General features: G+C 34.7%; 1 protein-coding gene across 1 annotated transcript in view; it reads left to right on the forward strand.

Moving 5' to 3' along the window:
- The window catches only part of LOC104104446 (uncharacterized), a 49,900-nt gene that overhangs the window by 17,537 nt on the left and 10,910 nt on the right, over positions 1-21,453 (forward strand). The window lies entirely within an intron of this gene.

Below are 21,453 nucleotides of genomic sequence, written 5' to 3' on the forward strand. Positions count from 1 at the left end.
ATGGGGTCATTTGTACTCATACTACACTTTTACACCTTGCGCGTAAATTTTTGAGATATGCGACTGCACAGTCCGAGGATAAACATTGAAGACTTTAGCATTCCAGCCTTTATCTGTTCATGACAGCTTAGAATTGTAACTCTGCTTATGTTTTTTCAAATAAATAATGTATTTCTTCTTGCCAACATTGTAAAATATTAAATCTTAGTTGCTCATGACTTGTACTACCGGATCTTGGGATAGATGTACTTAAACTTGTACTCTTACTTCTGTATTTATTGATGATCTTCGGTTTGGATAATGATTATGTTAGTGGGCTTACCTAGTGGATTTAGGTTTCATTTCATCATAACTTGGTGGGCTTTGGGTAATGACAATTCTTTAGAGTTGTCTAGATAACAATGTTTTTATACACGAGTGTTCTAAAAAGTACGATCTAAATATAAGGTTTTAAAAACTTTATCTATCTCTCTCTCTCTCTCTCTCTCTCTCTCTCTCTCTCTCTCTCTCTCCTCTCTCTCTCTCTCTCTCTCTCTCTCTATATATATATATATATATATTAAAGAAATAAAGTTACCATATATAATTGGCATTATGGATAAGCCAAGTGTCACGACCCAAAATCCCACCACAGGCGTCGTGATAGCACTTAGTCTCTAAGGCTAAGTAAGCCGGTTATAATTATAATTCAAGCCAATATTTTTTTTTAAATAGATAATCGAACCCAACAGCAGAAATAATTACAAACGACCTCCCAAGACTGGTAATACTGAGTCACGAACTCTAACTGAATACATGAAATGATCTCAAGGATCGAATACTTAATAATGTTTGATTAATAATTAACAGTACCATAAAATGGAAAGACTCCAAGGGACTGCGACGACCAAGCAGCTCTACCTTGAATCCTTGCGATCACACTCTAACTTTGTACGAGTCCGATATCTCCAATACCTGGCTCTGCACAAAAATGTACAGAAGTGTAGTATGAGTACACCACAGTCGGTACCCAGTAAGTATCAAGACTAACCTCAGTGGAGTAGTGACGAGGTACAGTCAAGACATTCACTAGTCTAATAACCTGTGCAATATAGTATACAAAAATAATAGAAAACAAATAACAATGATGGCAACACTAATCAACCAGTGATATACACAGGAGGGCAACAAGAACACCATTAATATTATTCAACAAATAATGAGTACAAGTACAACCAATTAATCAAGTCCTTCAAATATAAATCTTTCGCCTATATGCTTTTTAAATCATAGTCTTCAGGATATAATACTTTTCAATAAATATATTTCGAATATATTCCCTTCAAATAAATATCTTTCAAATATAATTCTTTCAAATAAATCTCTTTCAAATATAATTCCTTCAAATAAATATCTTCAAATATAATTCCTTCAAATAAATCTCTTTCAAATATAATTCCTTCAAATAAATATATTTTAAATATTATTCTTTCAAATAAATCTCTTTCAAATACAATTCTTTCAAATAAATTTCTTTCGAATATAATTCTTTCAAGTAAATCTCTTTCTAATAAATATCTTTCAAATATAATTCTTTCAAGTAAAATTCACCATGTGACACCTCATTTAACTTTCCTGGTGTGAGAAATATATTCAATATATCACATCAAATGTATCACGACCCAAAATCCATAAAGGTCGTGATGGCGCTGGACACCACTGTCAGGCAAGCCAATAATTATTACTTAATTGGGTTCTTATTTTTATTATTTTTAAAATCATATCTTCCTTCAATTTAAATAGTAAAGAATGGGGATTTACAGAGTAAATAATAATACTTTTAACGAATTCATTATAGAACAACCCATAATCATCTCAAAACCCGGTGTCACAAGTGCATGAGCATTAACTAAGAATATAAAATAAAAATACAGCAGCTGTCCGGAATACAAATTGGACAGGAAAAATGTAAATACCCAGAAAGAGACTCTGCTGGCTGCGGGCCGACAAATGGAATACAGCTCACCTAGGTCCCCGCATGTATACACACCTCTGCTCTCATAAGCCCACTAGTCATATATGTACCTGCACAAAAATGTACAGCAAGTGTAGTATGAGTATGTAAGCAACGTGTACCCAGTAAGTATCTAGCCTAACCCAGAGAAGTAGTGACGAGGGGTCGACATCGACACTCACTAGTAGTCCAACAACATAAGGTACAGTAAAGAGGTAGCAAGTATGAGGCAGGGTAAGTAAATGAAATAGACAATTATAGATCACGTGGTACAAATCCCCTCTCTTTATGAGGAACTCAAGCTATTCATTAGAAATTCCCTCCTTAACCAGAGCATATATATATATAGGTATAGTGAATTCATCAAGTGGCTGCCATAATTCAAATCCGGAATTTACAGATACACTGGCTTCTTCCTAAGTTTTACGCACGATTTCATGGGAATGTGATATAGGAAATGCCGAGGCGTATGGCCCAATCCAACATAATAATAAAACTGTGCACTACCAAGGGTCGAACGGCCCGAACCATATGATAAATCAACTAATCTGCCGAAGCGAACGGCCCGCTCCCATGAGAGCGTGGTACATAAATCCTGCCGAGGCGAACGGTCCGATCCCATAAAAAGTGAAATACAAATTCTTGCCGAGGCGAACGGCCCGATCCCATAAGAGTAAGAAGCTTTGAGGGGTCCTTGACCCCACTCACGAATAAACGTGTGAGTTGTAATTTCTTTAACAAAAATCTTTCAATGAAGTATATATATATCACGGAAACATGTCGTAAGAGGAGTAGAATTATTCGATGACTAATCATGAACTCGCGAAGTCTCTACAATAACAAGTCTAGTCTCAAGTAGTAATATAAACCAGAGGAATTTAATAGGCGAGAGACTGCTCAAATAATACAGCTATAGCATGATGTGAACCTAAGCCTACCCAGACAATAACAGGAATATAGCTACGTACGGGCTCTCATCACCTCGCGCGTACGTAGCCCCCACAACAAGTAGTACATATCCATATACAACACCTAGGGGTAATTTCCCCCTCACAAAGTTAGACAGGAGACTTAACTCGCTCCGAAATTCCATAACCGGCTCCAAAGCCTCTCTAACACCTCAAATTGATGCCCGCCAATCCAAACCTAGTCAAATAAGATGCGTCCCAATCAAAATATACTCTAATATTTATAATTAATCAATTTATAACAACTTCCAACTCCGCTCGAAAAATTGATAAAGCAACCCTCGGGCCCACGTGCCCGGATTCCAAAAAATTTTGAAGACAAACACTACCCATAGCACTACGAACTCCAATATATAATTTATTCTCAATTTCATGCCCAAATTCGTGATCAAAATTTAAGAATACCAATTTCTAGGTTTTTCTTCAAAATTCCAAATTTTTACAAATTTTCATGTCTAATCCATGTAAAAACCATGTATTTAACTCACAATGTGAAGAAACCACTTACCCCATTATAGTTGATGAAGATGGCACTCCAAAAGTGCTCCAAAATCGACTCCCATGGACGAAATGAAGTGAAAATAAGCCAAAACCCCGTTTTATAAAAACCTTACTGCCCAGCGACTCCAGCACATGCGGCCGCTTCACCGCATCTGCGGTCTCTCAGGTGCGGCCAAAACCTCGCACCTGCGCATGCCCTCTGCCCAGCACAGCTCCGCACCTGCGGTCTCGCACATGCGGAGACCTTCTGCTTCTGCGACTCTAGCTGCCAGCTCGCATTCCGCATATGCGGAGCTTTGCTCGCATCTACGGCCATCCCAGCTCCGTCCAGATGTCGCTTTTGCGACCCAATCGCCGCACCTGCGGGCTCGCACCTGCGGCCCTATTCACACAGGTGCGATTGCACAAGGTATCAGCTGCCTCAGCCCTTCTTCCAAGTCCAAACTCGATCCGTTAACCATATGGAATCCACCCAAGGCCCTTGGGACCTCAACCAATTATACCCACAAGTCCTAAAACACAATGCGGACTTAGTCAAGCCTTCAAATCACGCCAAACAACATCGAAATTACGAATCACCTTCCAATTCAAACTTAATGAACTTTGAAATTTCAAACTTCTACAATCGATGTTGAAACCAATCAAATTACGTCCGATTGGCCTCAAATTTGCACACAAGTCATAATTGACATTACGGACCTAATCACGCTTTCGGAATCGGAATCCGACCCCGATATCAAAAAGTCCACTCCCGGTCAAACTTTTCAAAAACCTCCAAATTTCCATCTTCCGCCAAATGACCTACGGACCTCCAAATCCACATCCGGACGTGCTCCCAATACCAGAATCACCATACGTAGCTATTCCCAGACTCGGAATCCCAAACGGACATCAATGACATTGAAATGCACTTCAACCCAAATTTAGGAAATTCTTCCAAAAATGCCAACTTCCATAATAGGCGTCGAAACGCTCCCGGGTCATCCAAAACCCGATCCGGACATACGCCCAAGTCCAAACTCTTCATACGAACCTGTTGGAACCTTCCAATCCCGATTTCAAGGTCGTTTACTTAAAAATCAAACCTTAGTCAATTCTTCCAACTTAAATCTTCCGTAATTAGAATTTTCTTCCCAAACTAACTCTGAACTTCCCGAAATTCAATTCCGACCATACGTACAAGTCATAATACCTTAAGTGAAGCTGCTCAGGGTTTCAAACCGCTGAATGACGTGCTAGAGCTCAAAACGACTGGTCGGGTCGTTACAAAAATGGCACGGCAATACCTTCATGCACTTGTCTCATTCTCACCCTATATATATATATATATATATATATATATATATATATATATATATATATATATGTAGATCAAATCAATTGGCACGACAACACCCTTCGTGCATTTATCTCTTTCTCACCGTGCTTACATATAAAAGTATCAACTAGGTGGGAGAAATGCCAATAACAATAAAAGAAATAAAGGGGGAGGCACACAGGAAGCAACCACGACTACAAGTCACATAGAAAATGTAGGTGCACAATAACATCTCAAGATAAAGGCATGAATGTATACACCACAAAACGATATCACAATATAATGTATGTATCTCGTCCTCGCCTGCACGGAAACACCCTTCGTGCCATGAATTTATGATAATATAAAAATAATGGCATGGCATCACCCTTCGTGCTTTTACTCTCATCCTCACCTGATAATATAAATGAAATGGCACGGCATCACCCTTTGTGCTTTTACACTCTTAATGGCACGGCATCACCCTTCGTGCTTTACACTCTCAAATGGCACGGCATCACACTTCGTGCTTTTACTCTCATCCTCACCTGATAATATAAATAAAATGGTACGGCATCACCCTTCTTGCTTTTACACTCTCAATGGCACGGCATCACCCTTCGTGCTTTACACTCTCCCTCACATGATAATATAATTCAAATGGCACGGCATCGCCCTTCGTGCTTTACACTCTCAAATGGCACGGCATCACCCTTCGTGCTTTACACTCTTCCTTACCAAGCACATGTATATCATTAACAAGTAAGGTAGGAAGCATAAATAATATCAAGGAGAGTGTTTAAACCACAACACAATACAACAATTCATATCACAATTTGCCACTGACCACAACCAAATTCCAAATATGTAGCAGAATCAATAAATTTCTCAACAAATAGCCCAAGGCTCCACACAACATATATAAAACCTCAAAACAATCAACAGAGGTGAAAAATACTTAGTATAGGGCAACGCCTTCATTAATCCAAATTCTTGATAATTATATTAACTCCTCAATTTAAACTTATTTAATAAATATTTACAGATAAGGATTCCATCATGAATTTAATTCCAAGAAAAATATTAAATCAACAAACACACGGAATTCACAAAAATTCCAAGTGACAATAACACCAAATTATTATATAAAATACAAAGTTGACAAATAAGGAATGAGGCGTGATAATTCAAGGATTTACTAAATGCCAACAATTATCCAATTTAATACATAAAAATGCCTAAAACTTTAAACAAATAAAATTTGCATATATAAGCCCGAGTACGTACTCGTCACCTCGCGTACACGGCTTCCAATCACATAATTTCCACATAAGACTCAATGCCTAAGGGGTAATTCCCCCACTCAAGGTTAGGCAAGATACTTACCTTTTTGAAGTTATGCCTATATTCCAAAATTTCCTTCTTGCTTGAATTAACCTCCGGACCTCTCAAATCTATCCAAATTAATTGTATAGCTTCATTAAAATTTATTAGAAATAATTTCGGATAATAAAACTTCGACTTAAATTTTTATTCTAAAAAGTCAACCAAAGTCAACGCGGGGCTCGCCTCTCGGAACCCGATATAATTTTTACGAAATTCGAACATCCATTCTGATACGAGTTCAACCATACCAATTTTATCAAATTCCAATAACAAATCATCCTCCAAATCTTGAATTTTCATTTTTGGAAGATTTTGCAAAAATCTTGATTTTTTTCATTTAACTCCGAATTAAACGATGAATATAACCATGGATTTGTGAAATATAATTACTTTCGGGTATAGAACACTTACCTAAATGATTTTGTTGAAAAAACCAATGAAGAATCGCTCAAAACTAAGCTCTACAACTCCAAAAATGATAAAAATGGCTAACCCTCGAAATAGAGTACTTTTATGTTCTGCCCAGGTGTTTGTACATCGCGATCGCGGAAGAACTAATGCGATCGCGAAGAAGAAAATGGCTACTGCCTAAAAATGTACTACGCGATCGCGGAATGATGCATGCGATCGCGTAGAAGAAATGACACTGCCCAAAAAAAGGGCTCTACGCGAACGCGAAAGGAGGGAGTGCGAACGCGATGAAGCAAAATTCAAATGTTCGCGATCGCGAACCTTACTCTATGAATGCGATGAAGAAAAATATGGTACGTCAACAATACACTACGCGATCGCGTGAGATAGCATGCGATCGCAGAGGAGAAGAGGAAATCATCAGCTGTTACAGTTGGGCTATGCGTACAAGGGCAGTGAGGTGCAAACGCGGAGAAGAAAAAAGGCACACTTCCGTGATCGCGGACAGGCCTATGCGAATGCAAAGAAAGAAAATGGTCAATCCCCCAAACAGCCTTCGCGATCTCGCCTTCACCTACGCGATCGTGTAGAAGGGAACACCAAATATCATAACAGCCATCCAAAATAAGAGAAAATGACCCTTAGCCCATCAAAAACGCACCCGAGACCCTCGGGACCTTAACCAAATATACCAACACATCCCAAAATACAATACGAACTTAGTCGAGGCTTCGAACCATGTCAAATAATGCTGAAATTACGTATCACGCATTGAATCGAATTATGAGTTTTCAAATCTTCCAACTTATATATTTTGCGCTAAAACGTATCAAATCAATCCGGAATGACTTCAAATTTTGTACACAAGTCATAAATGACGTAATGGAGCTATTCCAATTTCCGGAATCGAAGTCCGACCTCGTTATCAAAAATTTAACCTTCGGTCGAACTTTCTAAAAATCTTCTATTTATCCAACTTTCGCCAAAATGCGTCGAATTGTCCTACGGACTTTCAAATCCAAATCCGAACATACGCCTAAGTCCGAAATTGTCATACGAAGGACATCAACAAAATTTCATTCCGGAGCCGTTTGCTCAAAAGTCAACTCTCCAGTCAACTCTTTCCATTTAAGCTTCAAAAATGAGAATTGTACTTTTAATTTAATTCCGAATCTTCCGAAAACCAAACTCGACCAAACACTGGGTCATAATACATATTACGAAGCTGCTCGAGACCTTAAGTTGTTGAACGGAGCGTAACTTCTTAAAATGACAAGTCGGGTTGTTACATTCTCCACCTCTTAAACATACGTTCATCCTCGAACGTGCCAAGAATCTTTCTAAGGAAATTAAATTACTGAGTGTATTCTTACAAACATACGCGCGGGTGATTCTATGTTCCTGCAATTTAACACGGGTCCGACAACACTATCTCAGCTGAGATTATTCCTTTTTGCCCTCCTTTATAAATATTAAAGCCAATTCCTTTCACTCCAAGTAATTTCAAAAGGCCTGATTTTCCATATTAGCACACTGCATTAGTCTCAACCGGCGATAGCAATTTTGTGCCTACACATACATTATACGTATACCCATAATCACATCTCTAGTCATAATAATTGTTCATAATTAATTCTAGCATCCTCAATTCAAAATTTTCACAACACTGATAGCAACACGCGGGGCATGAAGACCTCATAATTATTTATCCGAATTAACGAGTCGCATTTAACGCCACCTTGACACTCACCTTATAGGCTAAAACTCAATATTTACAGCACGAATATGGCTAAATATGCAAAGAAACACATCAAAGAATTATCAAATAAGCCTAACAGGCATGAATCCTTATCAATACAATAGTACAAATTTTTAATTTCACAAAGGGAGGATTTAAACACATAAACTTTCACCACAAGGATCTTGTCCTTATATAACTTACACCGTGGCTTGTAGCCCAATTTAAATATTTCACATCATATAAAAATACGAGGATCTCATCCTCAACTCCGAATCACAAGTATTTTGCACATTGTGACAACTGAAATTTTCAATTTCCTTTCTTTCTTTTTTTCAATAAATTTCGTAAATAATTTTTCTCAACACATAATGAACCCTCATACTGGTAGGGCATATAATTCATAAAATTGAATTCAATTATTCCAAAATCACATCGAAACCCACTGTAGAGAGTAATAGAAAGTCACCTTTGGACTCATAGCCCATAATAATGTACAAAACAAAAATGATACACACGGGCTAACACCATAAAATCTCCCAACAGGGATAAACATGAGAGTGGAGTAAAATTCACTAATCCACCATATATAAGGAGCATGAAAGGAGTTCTCACCTTGATAATTGGAATTGAATCAAAATAAGAATGGTGCTCCTTTTATTATAAATTAAATCATACCTGTAGCTACACCATCTGGTGTATCGGCCTCAGCCAATTCATAGCAATTATATCAACGGGTCGGGCCTCCACCTCTTAGGTGCCCTCTACCCGCCTATCCTCTACCCTAACTGGCTATGCACATGGAGTATTAACTGGAATAAATCTTGTAGCCTGAGTGTTCTGATGAAATCCACCCCTCCCAAGTCTGGGATAATTTCTCTTGATGTATCTAGTATCACCACTCTCATAACAACCCCTCTACGGGCGCGGCTGCTCATACTGAGTCTCTGCCGGATAACTTGAATAACCACTGTAAGAACCCCATGCCGGTGGTGCACTAAAAGTATTAATTGGAGCACTACGAGTACTCTGAATTGTGGACTAGGTTGACCGATTACCCGAGCCTCCGCCATGATGAGTCATAGCTGCAGAGTAGAATCCACTAAATCCTCCAGAGTTTTGAGACCTTTTGGCCTCCTTAGCCTCCTTCTCCTCACTTCGAACACGTTCTAACATCCTAGCAATCTCTACTACTTGCTGAAATGGAATGTCAGTCTGCAACTCTCGATCCATACATATTTTAAAATCATAATCGAGCCATTCAATGAATATGTGAACTCGCTCTCTAACTGTAGGAACCAAGATAGGTGCATGACGGACTAACTCACTGAACCTGATATCATATTCTGACATCGTCATGGTGCCCTGACGCAAGCGTTCAAACTCTGTGTGCCACACATCCCGGAGAGTTTGGGGAACAAATTCTTTCAAAAATATTTTCGAAAATTGAGTCCAAGTTGGTAGTATTGCATCGACTGGTCTATCCTCTTCATAAACTTGCCACCATTGATACGCTGCTCCTGACAGCTGAAAAGTAGTAAAGGAAACTCCTCTCACTTCTACAATACCCATGGTACGGAGAATACTGTGGCACTTTTCTAGAAATCCCTGGGCATCCCCGGCAACTATGCCACTAAAGTAGGTTGACTATATCTCTTAAACCTCCCAAGCCCCTTTTGTTCTTCTTCAAATGCCTTTGGCCTGACCTCAGACATGACCGAAATAACAGGTTGTATCGGCACCACACCCAGAACCTGACCAATGTAGACATACTGCTCTAGAGTACGGTCGGTAGGAGTCTGAGCTCCTCCCACAATCTGTGAAATATTTGGTGCAACGGAGAAAAAACCTACTTAAGTTAATGTACCAAACATGTTCAGGAACTGTGCTGAAGTTCGGGGTAACAACAGGTGCTTCCGGACCTGTCTCCCAACCGGAGCTACTGGCGGCTCCTCAATTGTTACTCTGACAGGTGCTCTAGCTGTGACACGTGCCCTTCCTCGGCCTCTACCTCGGCCCCAGCCTCTTGCGGCTCTAGCAGTATGCGTGGGTATTTGCTCAGCTGACTCGGTAGCAGGTGTCCTCACCATTTCTGAGAGAATAGAGATATAAAGGCTCAAATTCCAAATTCAACAAATTCGCACGACAGAAATGAAAGAAGTGGAAATTTCCTAACAGTTCTGTAGCCTCTCGAAGATAAGTACAGACGTCTCCGTACCGATCTGCAAGACTCTACTAGACTCGTTCGTAACTCGTAGAACCCATGAACCTAGAGCTATGATACTAACTTGTCACGACCCAAAATCCCACCACAGGCGTCGTGATGGCACTTAGTCTGTAAGACTAAGTAAGCCGATTATAATTACAATTCAAGCCTAAAAAAATTTAAATAGATAATCGAACCCAACATCGGAAATAATTACAAATGACCTCCCAAGACTGGTAATACTGAGTCACGAACTCTAACTGAATACATGAAATGATCTCAAGGATCGAATACTCAATATTGTTTGATTAATAATTAACAGTACCATAAAATGAAAAGACTCCAAGGGACTGCGATGACCAAGCAACTCTACCTTGAATCCTTGCGATCACACTCTAACATTGTCCGAGTCTGGTATCTCCAATACCTGGCTCTGCACAAAAATGTGCAGAAGTGTAGTATGAGTACACCACAGTCGGTACCCAGTAAGCATCAAGACTAACCTCAGTGGAGTAGTGATGAGGTACAGTCAAGACACTCACTAGTCTAATAACATGTGCAATATAGTATACAAAAATAATAGGAAACAAACAACAATGATGGCAACACTAATCAACCAGTGATATACACAGGAGGGCAACAAGAACACCATTAATATTGTTCAACAAATAGTGAGTACAAGTACAACCAATTAATCAAGTCCTTCAAATATAAATCTTTCGCCTATATGCTTTTCAAATAATAGTCTTCAGGATATAATACTTTCCAATAAATATATTTCGAATATACTCCCTTCAAATAAATATCTTTCAAATAAATCTCTTTCAAATATAATTCCTTCAAATAAATATCTTCAAATATAATTCTTTCAAATAAATCTCTTTCAAATATAATTCCTTCAAATAAATATATTTCAAATATAATTCTTTCAAATATAATTCTTTCAAATAAATTTTTTTCGAATATAATTCTTTCAAGTAAATCTCTTTCAAATAAATATCTTTCGAATATAATTCTTTCAAGTAAAAGTCACCATGTGAAACCTCATTTAACTTTCTTGGTGTGAGAAATATATTCAATATATCACATCAAATGGCACGGTAATACCTTCGTGCACTTGTCTCATTCTCACCCAATGTATAGATGTAGGTCAAATCAATTGGCACGGCAATACCCTTCGTACATTTATCTCTTTCTCACCGTGCTTACATATAACAGTATTAACTAGGTAGGGGAAATGCTAATAACAGTAAAAGAAATAAAGGGGGAGGCACACAGGAAGCAACCACGACTACAAGTCACATAGAAAACGTAGGTGCACAATAACATCTCAAGATAAAGGCATGAATGTATACACCACAAAACGATATCACAATATAATGTATGTCTCTCATCCTCGCCTGCACGGAAACACCCTTCATGCCATGAATATATGATAATATAAAAATAATGGTACGGCATTACCCTTCGTGCTTTACACTCTCAAATGGCACGGCATCACCCTTCCTGCTTTTACTCTCATCCTCACCTGATAATATAAATTAAATGGCACGGCATCACCCTTCGTGCTTTTACACTCTCAATGGCACGGCATCACCCTTCGTGCTTTACACTCTCCCTCACATGATAATATAATTCAAATGGCACGGCATTATCCTTCGTGCTTTACACTCTCAAATGGCACGGCATCACCATTCGTGCTTTACACTCTTCCTTACCAAGCACACGTATGTCATTAACAAGCAAGGTAGGAAGCATAAATAACATCAAGGAGAATGTTTAAACCACAACACAATACAACAATTCATATCACAATTTGCCACTGACCATAGCCAAATTTCAAATATGTAGCAGAATCAATAAATTTCTCAACAAATAGCCCAAGGCTCCACACAACGTATATAAAACCTCAAAACAATCAACAAAGATGAAAAATACTCAGTATAGGGCAACGCCTTCGTTAATCCAAATTCTTGATAATTATATTAACTCCTCAATTTAAACTTATTTAATAAATATTTGCAGATAAGGATTCCATCATGAATTTAATTCCAAGAAAAATATTAAATCAACAAACACACGGAATTCACAAAAATTCCAAGTGACAATAACACCAAATTATTATATAAAATACAAAGTTGACAAATAAGGAATGAGGCGTGATAATTCAAGGATTTACTAAATGCCAACAATTATCCAATTTAATACATAAAAATGCCTAAAACTTTAAACAAATAAAATTTGCATATATAAGCCCGAGTACGTACTCGTCACCTCGCGTACACGGCTTCCAATCACATAATTTCCACATAAGACTCAATGCCTAAGGGGTAATTCCCCCACTCAAGGTTAGGCAAGATACTTACCTTTTTGAAGTTATGCCGATATTTCAAAATTGCTTTCTTGCTTGAATTGACCTCCGGACAGCTCAAATCTATCCAAATTAATTGTATAACTTCATTGAAATTTATCAAAAATAATTTCGGATAATAAAACTTCGACTTAAATTTTTATTCTAAAAAGTCAACCAAAGTCAACGCGGGGACCGCCTCTCGGAACCCAATATAATTTTTACGAAATTCGAACACCCATTCCGATACGATTTCAACCATACCAATTTTATCAAATTCCAATAACAAATCGTCCTCCAAATTTTGAATTTTTATTTTTGGAAGATTTTGCGAAAATCTTGATTTCTTCCATTTAACTCCGAATTAAACGATGAATATAACCATGGATTTATGGAATATAATTACTTTCGGGTATATAACACTTACCTAGATGATTTTCTTGAAAAACCCACGAAGAATCACTCAAAACTGAGCTCTACAACTCCAAAAATGATAAAAATGGCTAACCCTCGAAATAGAGTACTTTTATGTTCTGCCCAGGTGTTTGTACATTACGATCGCGGAAGAACTATTGCGATCGCGAAGAAGAAAATGGTTACTGCTTAAAAATGTACTACGTTATCACGGAATGATGCATGCGATCGCATAGAAGAAATGACACTGCCCAAAAAAAGGGCTCTACGCGAACGCGGAAGGAGGGAGAGCGAACGCGATGAAACAAAATTCAAAGGTTCACGATCGCGAACCTTACTCTACGAACACTATTAAGAAAAATATGGTACGTCAACAATACACTATGCGATCGCGTGAGATAGCATGCGATCGCAGAGGAGAAGAGGAAATCATCAGTTGTTATAGTTGGGATATGCGAACGCGGGTAGTGAGGTGCGAACGTGGAGAAGAAAAAGGCACACTTCCGTGATCGCGGACACGCCTATGCAAATGCAAAGAAGGAAAATGGTCAGTCCCCCAAACAGCCTTCGCGATCGCGCCTTCACCCGCGCGGTCGCATAGAAGGGAACACCAGATATTAGAACAGCCATCCAAAATAAGAGAAAATGACCCTTAGCCCATCTGAAACGCACCCGAAACCCTCGGGACCTTAACCAAATATACCAACACATCCCAAAAAATAATATGAACTTAGTCAAGGCTTCGAACCATGTCAAATAACGCTGAAATTACGAATCACGCATTGAATCGAATTATGAGTTTTCAAATCTTCCAACTTATATATTTTGCGCTGAAACGTATCAAATCAATCCGAAATGACTTCAAATTCTGAACACAAGTCATAAATAATGTAATGGAGCTATTCCAATTTCCGGAATCGAAGTCCAGCCTCGTTATCAAAAATTCAACCTTCGATCGAACTTTTCAAAAATTTTCTATTTATCCAACTTTTGCCAAAATGCGTCGAATTGTCCTACGGACTTCCAAATCCAAATTCGAACATACGCCTAAGTCCGAAATTGTCATACGAAAGACATCATCAAAATTTTATTCCAGAGCCGTTTGCTCAAAAGTCAACTCTTTCCATTTAAGCTTCAAAAATGAGAATTATTCTTTTAATTTAATTCCAAATCTTCTGAAAATCAAACTCGACCAAACACGCTGGTCATAATACATATTATGAAGTTGCACTTAAGTCGGTGAACGGGGTGTAACTTCTTAAAATGACAAGTTGGGTCGTTACACCAAGTGGCAAGCTAATAAATGTCAATAGTATATGGTAACTTTATTCTATATTTGACTATGTTAGTCAAATACAAATAAAGTGGCAAGCTAATAAATGCCAATAATATATGGTAACTTTATTCTATATTTGACTATGTTAGTCAAATATATATATATATATATATAAGGATGAATTTAAATTAAAGAAATTTTTCGAATTTATAGATAAAGTTTTTAAATTTGAATTAAAATAAAAGTATATCGATATAAGATGTGTATGTATATATATATATATATATATATATATATAAAAGCTATATTCGATAAGCTATATATATACGTCTTATATACTATATATAATATGTATATATTGTATAGTATATATATTAAATATATATATAGTATATATATATATATATCGATATAAGATGTATATATAGTATATATATATATAAGTAATAAGCTATATTCGATAAGCTATATATACATCTTATAATTTATAGATAAAATTTTAAAATTCGAATTTAAATTAAAAATAAAAATTTATCTTTTTTTTTATCATGTTATCATACTTAATTCGATTAATGATCATATGCAATCCTGTTAGGAACTTTTGTTATCTTTTCTAATTATTTAGATACTACTTCGCCTCTGGCAAAAAAAAACTACTCCATACAACTATAAAACTCTTTCACATTTAAAACCCTATAATTATAGTTCTTTAAAACACTGTGGCTAGATTTGAATAAAGTGAATTTCTTTTAAAATAAATATAATATATAGGGTACACGTCTATGTTTATCCAAATAATAAAAATGAGTTTAAAAATCGAATAAAAGTTTACTTACATATATAATGAAATAAACATACATGCTGGAGAAAGAAACATCACAAAAATCAGTCAATATTAAAAAAAAGTTATTTTTTTTTTTGAAGAATATTTGTTTGAAGTGTCAATTTGTATAAATAGACACCAAACAAATAACAAAACTTTAGCTATACAATTGCTATCATTAATTTCAAATTAGCACATTCTAGAAATTGAAGGGTATAAGCTGAAACTCCTTCATTTAGCTACAGTCAAGTCAATATTGCAAGGGTATAATATTTTTTTCGTTGAAGAATATTAGTTTTGAATCATTAGATTATGTGAAAGGTTTTTTTTCTCGAACTCAACAAAAGAGATATTGGTTTCTAATTGATAGTTTCTATAGTGATTTTCAAGTGTAACAAAGAGTATATTTATAAAAAAAATTAGTATGACGTGAAATATTTTTTTTAAAATGTAAACAAATTATTTCGAAAAAACTCTTTACTTTTTTCTACTTTAAATATAATAAAAAAGATAAGATATTTTTAAACATTAGTAGAGAGTTTTTAAAATTATTATAATAGAAGTCATATCATGGATAAACTCAAAAAATCGAAATCTTATGGAATATTTACATAAATATCCGGCCAGATTTATTGTTTACTTTTTATAGCTAATATAAATAGATGATATACCGACAACACACGATTATACACATATTATATATAAATTACACATCCTTCAATTTTTTAATTTAAGTGGTCGGGTGAGCACCTATTTAGGCTGATTAGATAAAGCCAAAAGAAAAATATGAAAGAATTTCAACCAAAGACTAAAAATATAAATAAAGTTCTTATGTAGACAATTTCTATTAAAACTCATCCTTTTATAGTGAAACAAATTAACTTTTTATAACAAAAGAAAGAATGACATAAAAAATAAGATAAAAGAAAATAAATATTGAAAAAAATGTATGAAAGATCTAAAAATCAGAAATAAGAGATGACAACGAATTTCTTCTTATGTTTCATCTTTGTTGAGTATAAAAAATTTGGAAGCTAATCTCATCGATTTCAAATATTATTTTCAACTCAAATACATAGATTATAAGATAAGGATATCTTAGAATATTTTTTTTGTTTATATTGTGTGTCGTTTTTAAAAAATCACTATTACTAAAAAAATAATATGATATTCAAATTTGAATTTAAATGCAATTTGAGTAGTTTGCATTGAGGGTAAGCCAAGTATGGTGTCGAAATATAAAGTACTTGGCAATTTTAAGACAATATATGCAATGTTATATAATAACAATCAACTAATTTAACATTTAATGATTCAAAGAACAAATATTTTGTATATATAGGGTATTAAAAATTCAAAATATGTGGCTAGAGATATCGATAAACTTAAAATAGAGTTATACTGAAATAAAGTTTTTTCGGCTAAAGAATCATTTAAATTTTTAGATAGCCGATTAAAGTAAATTTTAAATTAAGGATAATATCTTCACTTGCATCATTATAAAGATAATAATTATTGAAATATATATAAAGTTTTAGAATTTGGAATTTCAAAATAGAAATATTTTTTGAAAGATAATATCATACCAAATAAGAGTTCAAGTCGTAGTAAAAGAGTCACGGCGTAATCAAAGAATCGTTTATATTGTGTCAACCTTTGTGCTTTGTCATAAATATGAGTTATTATTTCGCTTTGTGGCTATTTTTAAGTTCCAATAACACCAATAAAAATAATGCAAAAATAAAATTATTACTACGAGATTTGAGAAAATGTTAGTCTTTTTTCTTGCAGTGTTTCTTAATTAATATCTAACGATTATCTATAATTATTTAGAAATTTTAAAATTTAAGGTTATTTACATATAATTCAAATAACTCAGATATTTAACATGGTTAATATCAAATATCAAAATGGAGTCATACTGGAAAAAGAATTCACTGGCTAAAGAATTTTTAAATTTTTTAGATAGCCTACTAAAATGAGTTTTGAATTAAGGATAATATTTTTACTTACATTATTATAAAAATAATTATTATTGAAAAATAAAGTTTTAGAAACTGAAATTTTAAAAAAGAAATATTTTTTAAGAGATATCAACACACCAAATAAGAGTTCAAGTAGTAGTAAAAGAGGCAAGTCGTATCCAAAGAGTCATTCATAATCTCAAATTTTGATTGTTTTTTCATAAATATGAGTTATTATTTTGCTTCTTGGCTATTTTTAGGATCCAATGACACGAGAATGGTATCAAAAAAGAAAAATATAAGAAATTGTTAGTTTTTTTCATGTAGTGTTTTTTATTAATATCCAATAATTATCTATATTTACCGAAAAAGTTTATATTTTTAGATTATTTACATATAATCAAAATAATTTAAATATTTGACATGATTAGTGTTCGCGCATCCGTACGGGTGCTAATACTAATTTCACTTTAAAATGCAAATTATCTTTTTTCCTTCCTACTCAAATTGCCCCGTACCTTAAGTATTCACCTCGGAAATACAAAAAGTCGTGTCTAACATTAATAACTAGTACTACTAGTTTCTATATATAATAATAATTATATAAAACACAATATATAAACCTAATAAAGCACAATAAAAGACGATTTAACAAAAATATCTCTGATACGTCTTCTTAAACTAAATATAAAAGGATATAGTGAAAGACTGTAATAGTTCTAAATAAAATATTAAAAAAGGATGGGACCAGTAAAGGATAAATAGAGAAAAAGGTAAAACATCAATAACAACAAACAATAGCGAAATGCAACTAATAACATAAAATAATCATATAATAAGTTAAACTTGTGTGCTGGTGCATAATTAAATCTATCATCTTCATCGTAATTAGTGGTATGGTCGATCATGAACTCATCCAAATTCCCTACAAACAAAATCAATAAGTATAATATGAAATATATAATATTTGAATTAAATAAATTAATATCTCCGGTCATGGTATATGCAAAAAAGCATTCACCCTTCTCAGTTAAGCAAAAACTGTGTGTGGATGTGTCCTTTTATTGGCCTGAGTGCTCTCTTCTTCTTTCATGTATTCTTGAGATTAATAATCAAGTTCTTTTTTATTCTAACTTAGTCACATTTTTATTAATTTTCATTCAGTTGATCACACACTTCCTCCGAAAACCATTCAATTTTACAACCAATTAAGTACAGTTTTCGAAGAAAATATGTGACTAACTAAGAGAATATAAATATAATATATATATATATATATATATATTGAAACAGAAAAAGGATTTTTCATTAATAAGAGACAGTGACTCACCGAGAACAAGCAGAGTAAAAGAGAGGTGACTATACGCACGATGACATTATAAGAAAAGATAATGGTATAAAAAACTTATTTGGAGATATTTATACTATTAATTTGATTGATATGGGAGGTAAATCGTCTTAAAGAGCAAATAAAGTCTTTTATTTATTAGTTGCGGGTTATACGAAGCGTTAGATGAATATACATTAATGTTCTTACTTACCAAAGGAATTACACACTTGATTCTTTTTTAACTATTATTTAAAAAAAATAGCATCATTTACTGTTTATTTCATTAAAAAGCACTTTTTTTATTTTATTAACATATTACAAAAATTAAGCCCAACATTCATCTCCTTCACTCCATTTTTTTAAAATCCGATGCATATGTGAATGCCACCTAAATTCAAGATGTATTGATTTATACGTCTTTTATACTTTTTATATCAAGTATTATTTTAATTCAAAATGTATTTTTATGTATATAATTTTTGTATAGTTATTTGTGAAGTACCATCTTATTTTAAGATGTGTTTTTAATGTATATTTCAAATATATTTTATATGTCAAGTGCCATTTTAATTCAGGATGTATTATATTTATATATATATATATATATATTTTAATTCAGGATGTATTATTTATGCATATTTTTTTTATATTTATATGCCATCTTAATTAAATTTAAGATATATTTTTTATGTATATTTCACATGTCTAAGTGTCATCTTAATTGAAGATGTATTTTTTATGTATATTTTTTGTATATTTTATATGTGTTAATTCAATATATATATATTTTTATATACGTTTTGTATATATTAACGTATATTATTATCGAAGTAAGATCTTTATGTTAAGAAAGGAAGAAAGAAGGAAGAGAAAAACTTAAGAAAGATAATTAAAAAGAAAACGAATGGAATAAATTTAGAAAATATATTGGCTTCGGCAGAAAATAAAATTAAGAAGAAGAAGAAGAAAAAGAAGGAAAGCTAATAGATAAAGAGAAAAAAAAAGGCATGATTTTTATACAAAGAATTATTGACTTTCCATTCAAATTGCTTATGTTTAGAGATTAATAATTAATATTCCTATTTTAATGGAACTATGTGCTACAAATATAAATATTTTCCTGCCACAACTGTAATATTGGATTTCATGCTACGAATTTATTATATTTCTTTTAAATTGTGACGGTTATATCAAGTTCCCAAAGGAAAATGCAGACACATCGTCAAATGTGATAATATAATATGGCAGTTTAGAGAAATAACCCATGACTTAACGAGATTTAATACATATCCAGATATGGTTTACGTAGAGAATGTAAATTATTTAATTCGAAAGCGAGTTTATGTCATATATATAGCGAGAATAAGTCAATATGGAATGCTTACATGGAATAGTAACAGTTCAAAGTTTACCTTTTTTAATAAAAGGGAAGGCAAATAATGTTCTAATTAAATATTCTGTCAAATTTGCTTCGTCTAAATGCAACTGGGCATTGTATCTATAACGGTCCAACCGGTCGTTTTGAGCATTTGCACTTTACTCGGTAGCTTACGGGCATGAGTAGCTCCGTATGATGCATTATGATTTATGTGAATCGCCGGTTTTGATTTTCAAGTTATTCGAAATCGAATTGGAAGAATGGATTTCATTGTCGAAACTTTAAATTGGAAGAGTTGACCAAGTTTGACTTTTTGTGAATTTGAACCCGGAACGGAGTTTTGATGGTTCTGTTAGCTCCGTTGGGTGATTTTGGACTTAGGAGCGCGTCCAAATTATGATTCAGAGGTCCGTCGTGGAATTCGGTTTGAAATGGCAAAATAGAATTTTTGGAAAGTTTGACCGGGAGTGGACTTCTTGATAGCAGATTCGGATTGTGATTCCGGGAATTAGAATAGTTTCGTTATGTTATTTGGGACTTGTGCGCAAAATTTGAAGTCATTCCGGATTGATTTGCTATGTTTCGGCACTAGGCACATAAGCGAGATGGCTGGAAGTTGAGGATTTTCGCATCTGCGATGTCTTTCCCGCAGATGCGGCCTCGCGAATGCGATGTTGTCCTCGCAGATGCGCAAACTGGGCAGGCAAGTGAAGTCCGCAAATGCGATGTTTTGCTTGCACAAGCGGAGGCGCAGGTGCGCAAATACTGTCCGCAGATGCAAATTGACTGGGCAGAACCTTTTAAGTTCGAGGGTTCGCGTTTTTCACCCATTTTCGAATTTTGGAGCACGGTTTAGGCGACTTTTGGAGCAATTTTCATCACAAGGATTGGAGTAAGTGTTCTACACTTGGTTTTGATCTTATTCCATGAATCTACCTTCGTTTTTGGTAATTGAATTGTGAATTTTAAAGAGAAAATTGGGGTTTTTGGCCTAAAGTTTCATAATATAAATTTATGAGTTTTGAACATCGAATTGGAGTAGGGTTTGAATGAAACTAGTACGGTTGGACTCGTAATGGAATGAGTTGTTGGATTTTATAAATTTTATCGGGTTCCGAGGTGCGGGCTCGGGTTGGGCTTTTGGCCGATTTTGGGCTTTTGATTCAAGATTTGATCTTTTTCGATCGGGATTGGTTCCTTTAACATTGTTTGATGTACTTGAGTTATTTTTGGTTAGTTTCGAGCCGTTCGGAGGTCGGAACGCGCGGGATGGCAACTTTGGAGCACCGCTTGGCTTGCTCGGTATTGGTATTGGCTTGTTCGAGGTAAGTAACTCTTCTAATCTTAGTGCTGAGGGTATGAAACTCCGAAATACATGTTATGTGATTTGTGTTGAGGCAACACACATGCTAGGTGAC

This window comes from Nicotiana tomentosiformis, chromosome 6 (assembly GCF_000390325.3).
Source record: "Nicotiana tomentosiformis chromosome 6, ASM39032v3, whole genome shotgun sequence".
Taxonomy (NCBI): Eukaryota; Viridiplantae; Streptophyta; class Magnoliopsida; order Solanales; family Solanaceae; genus Nicotiana; species Nicotiana tomentosiformis.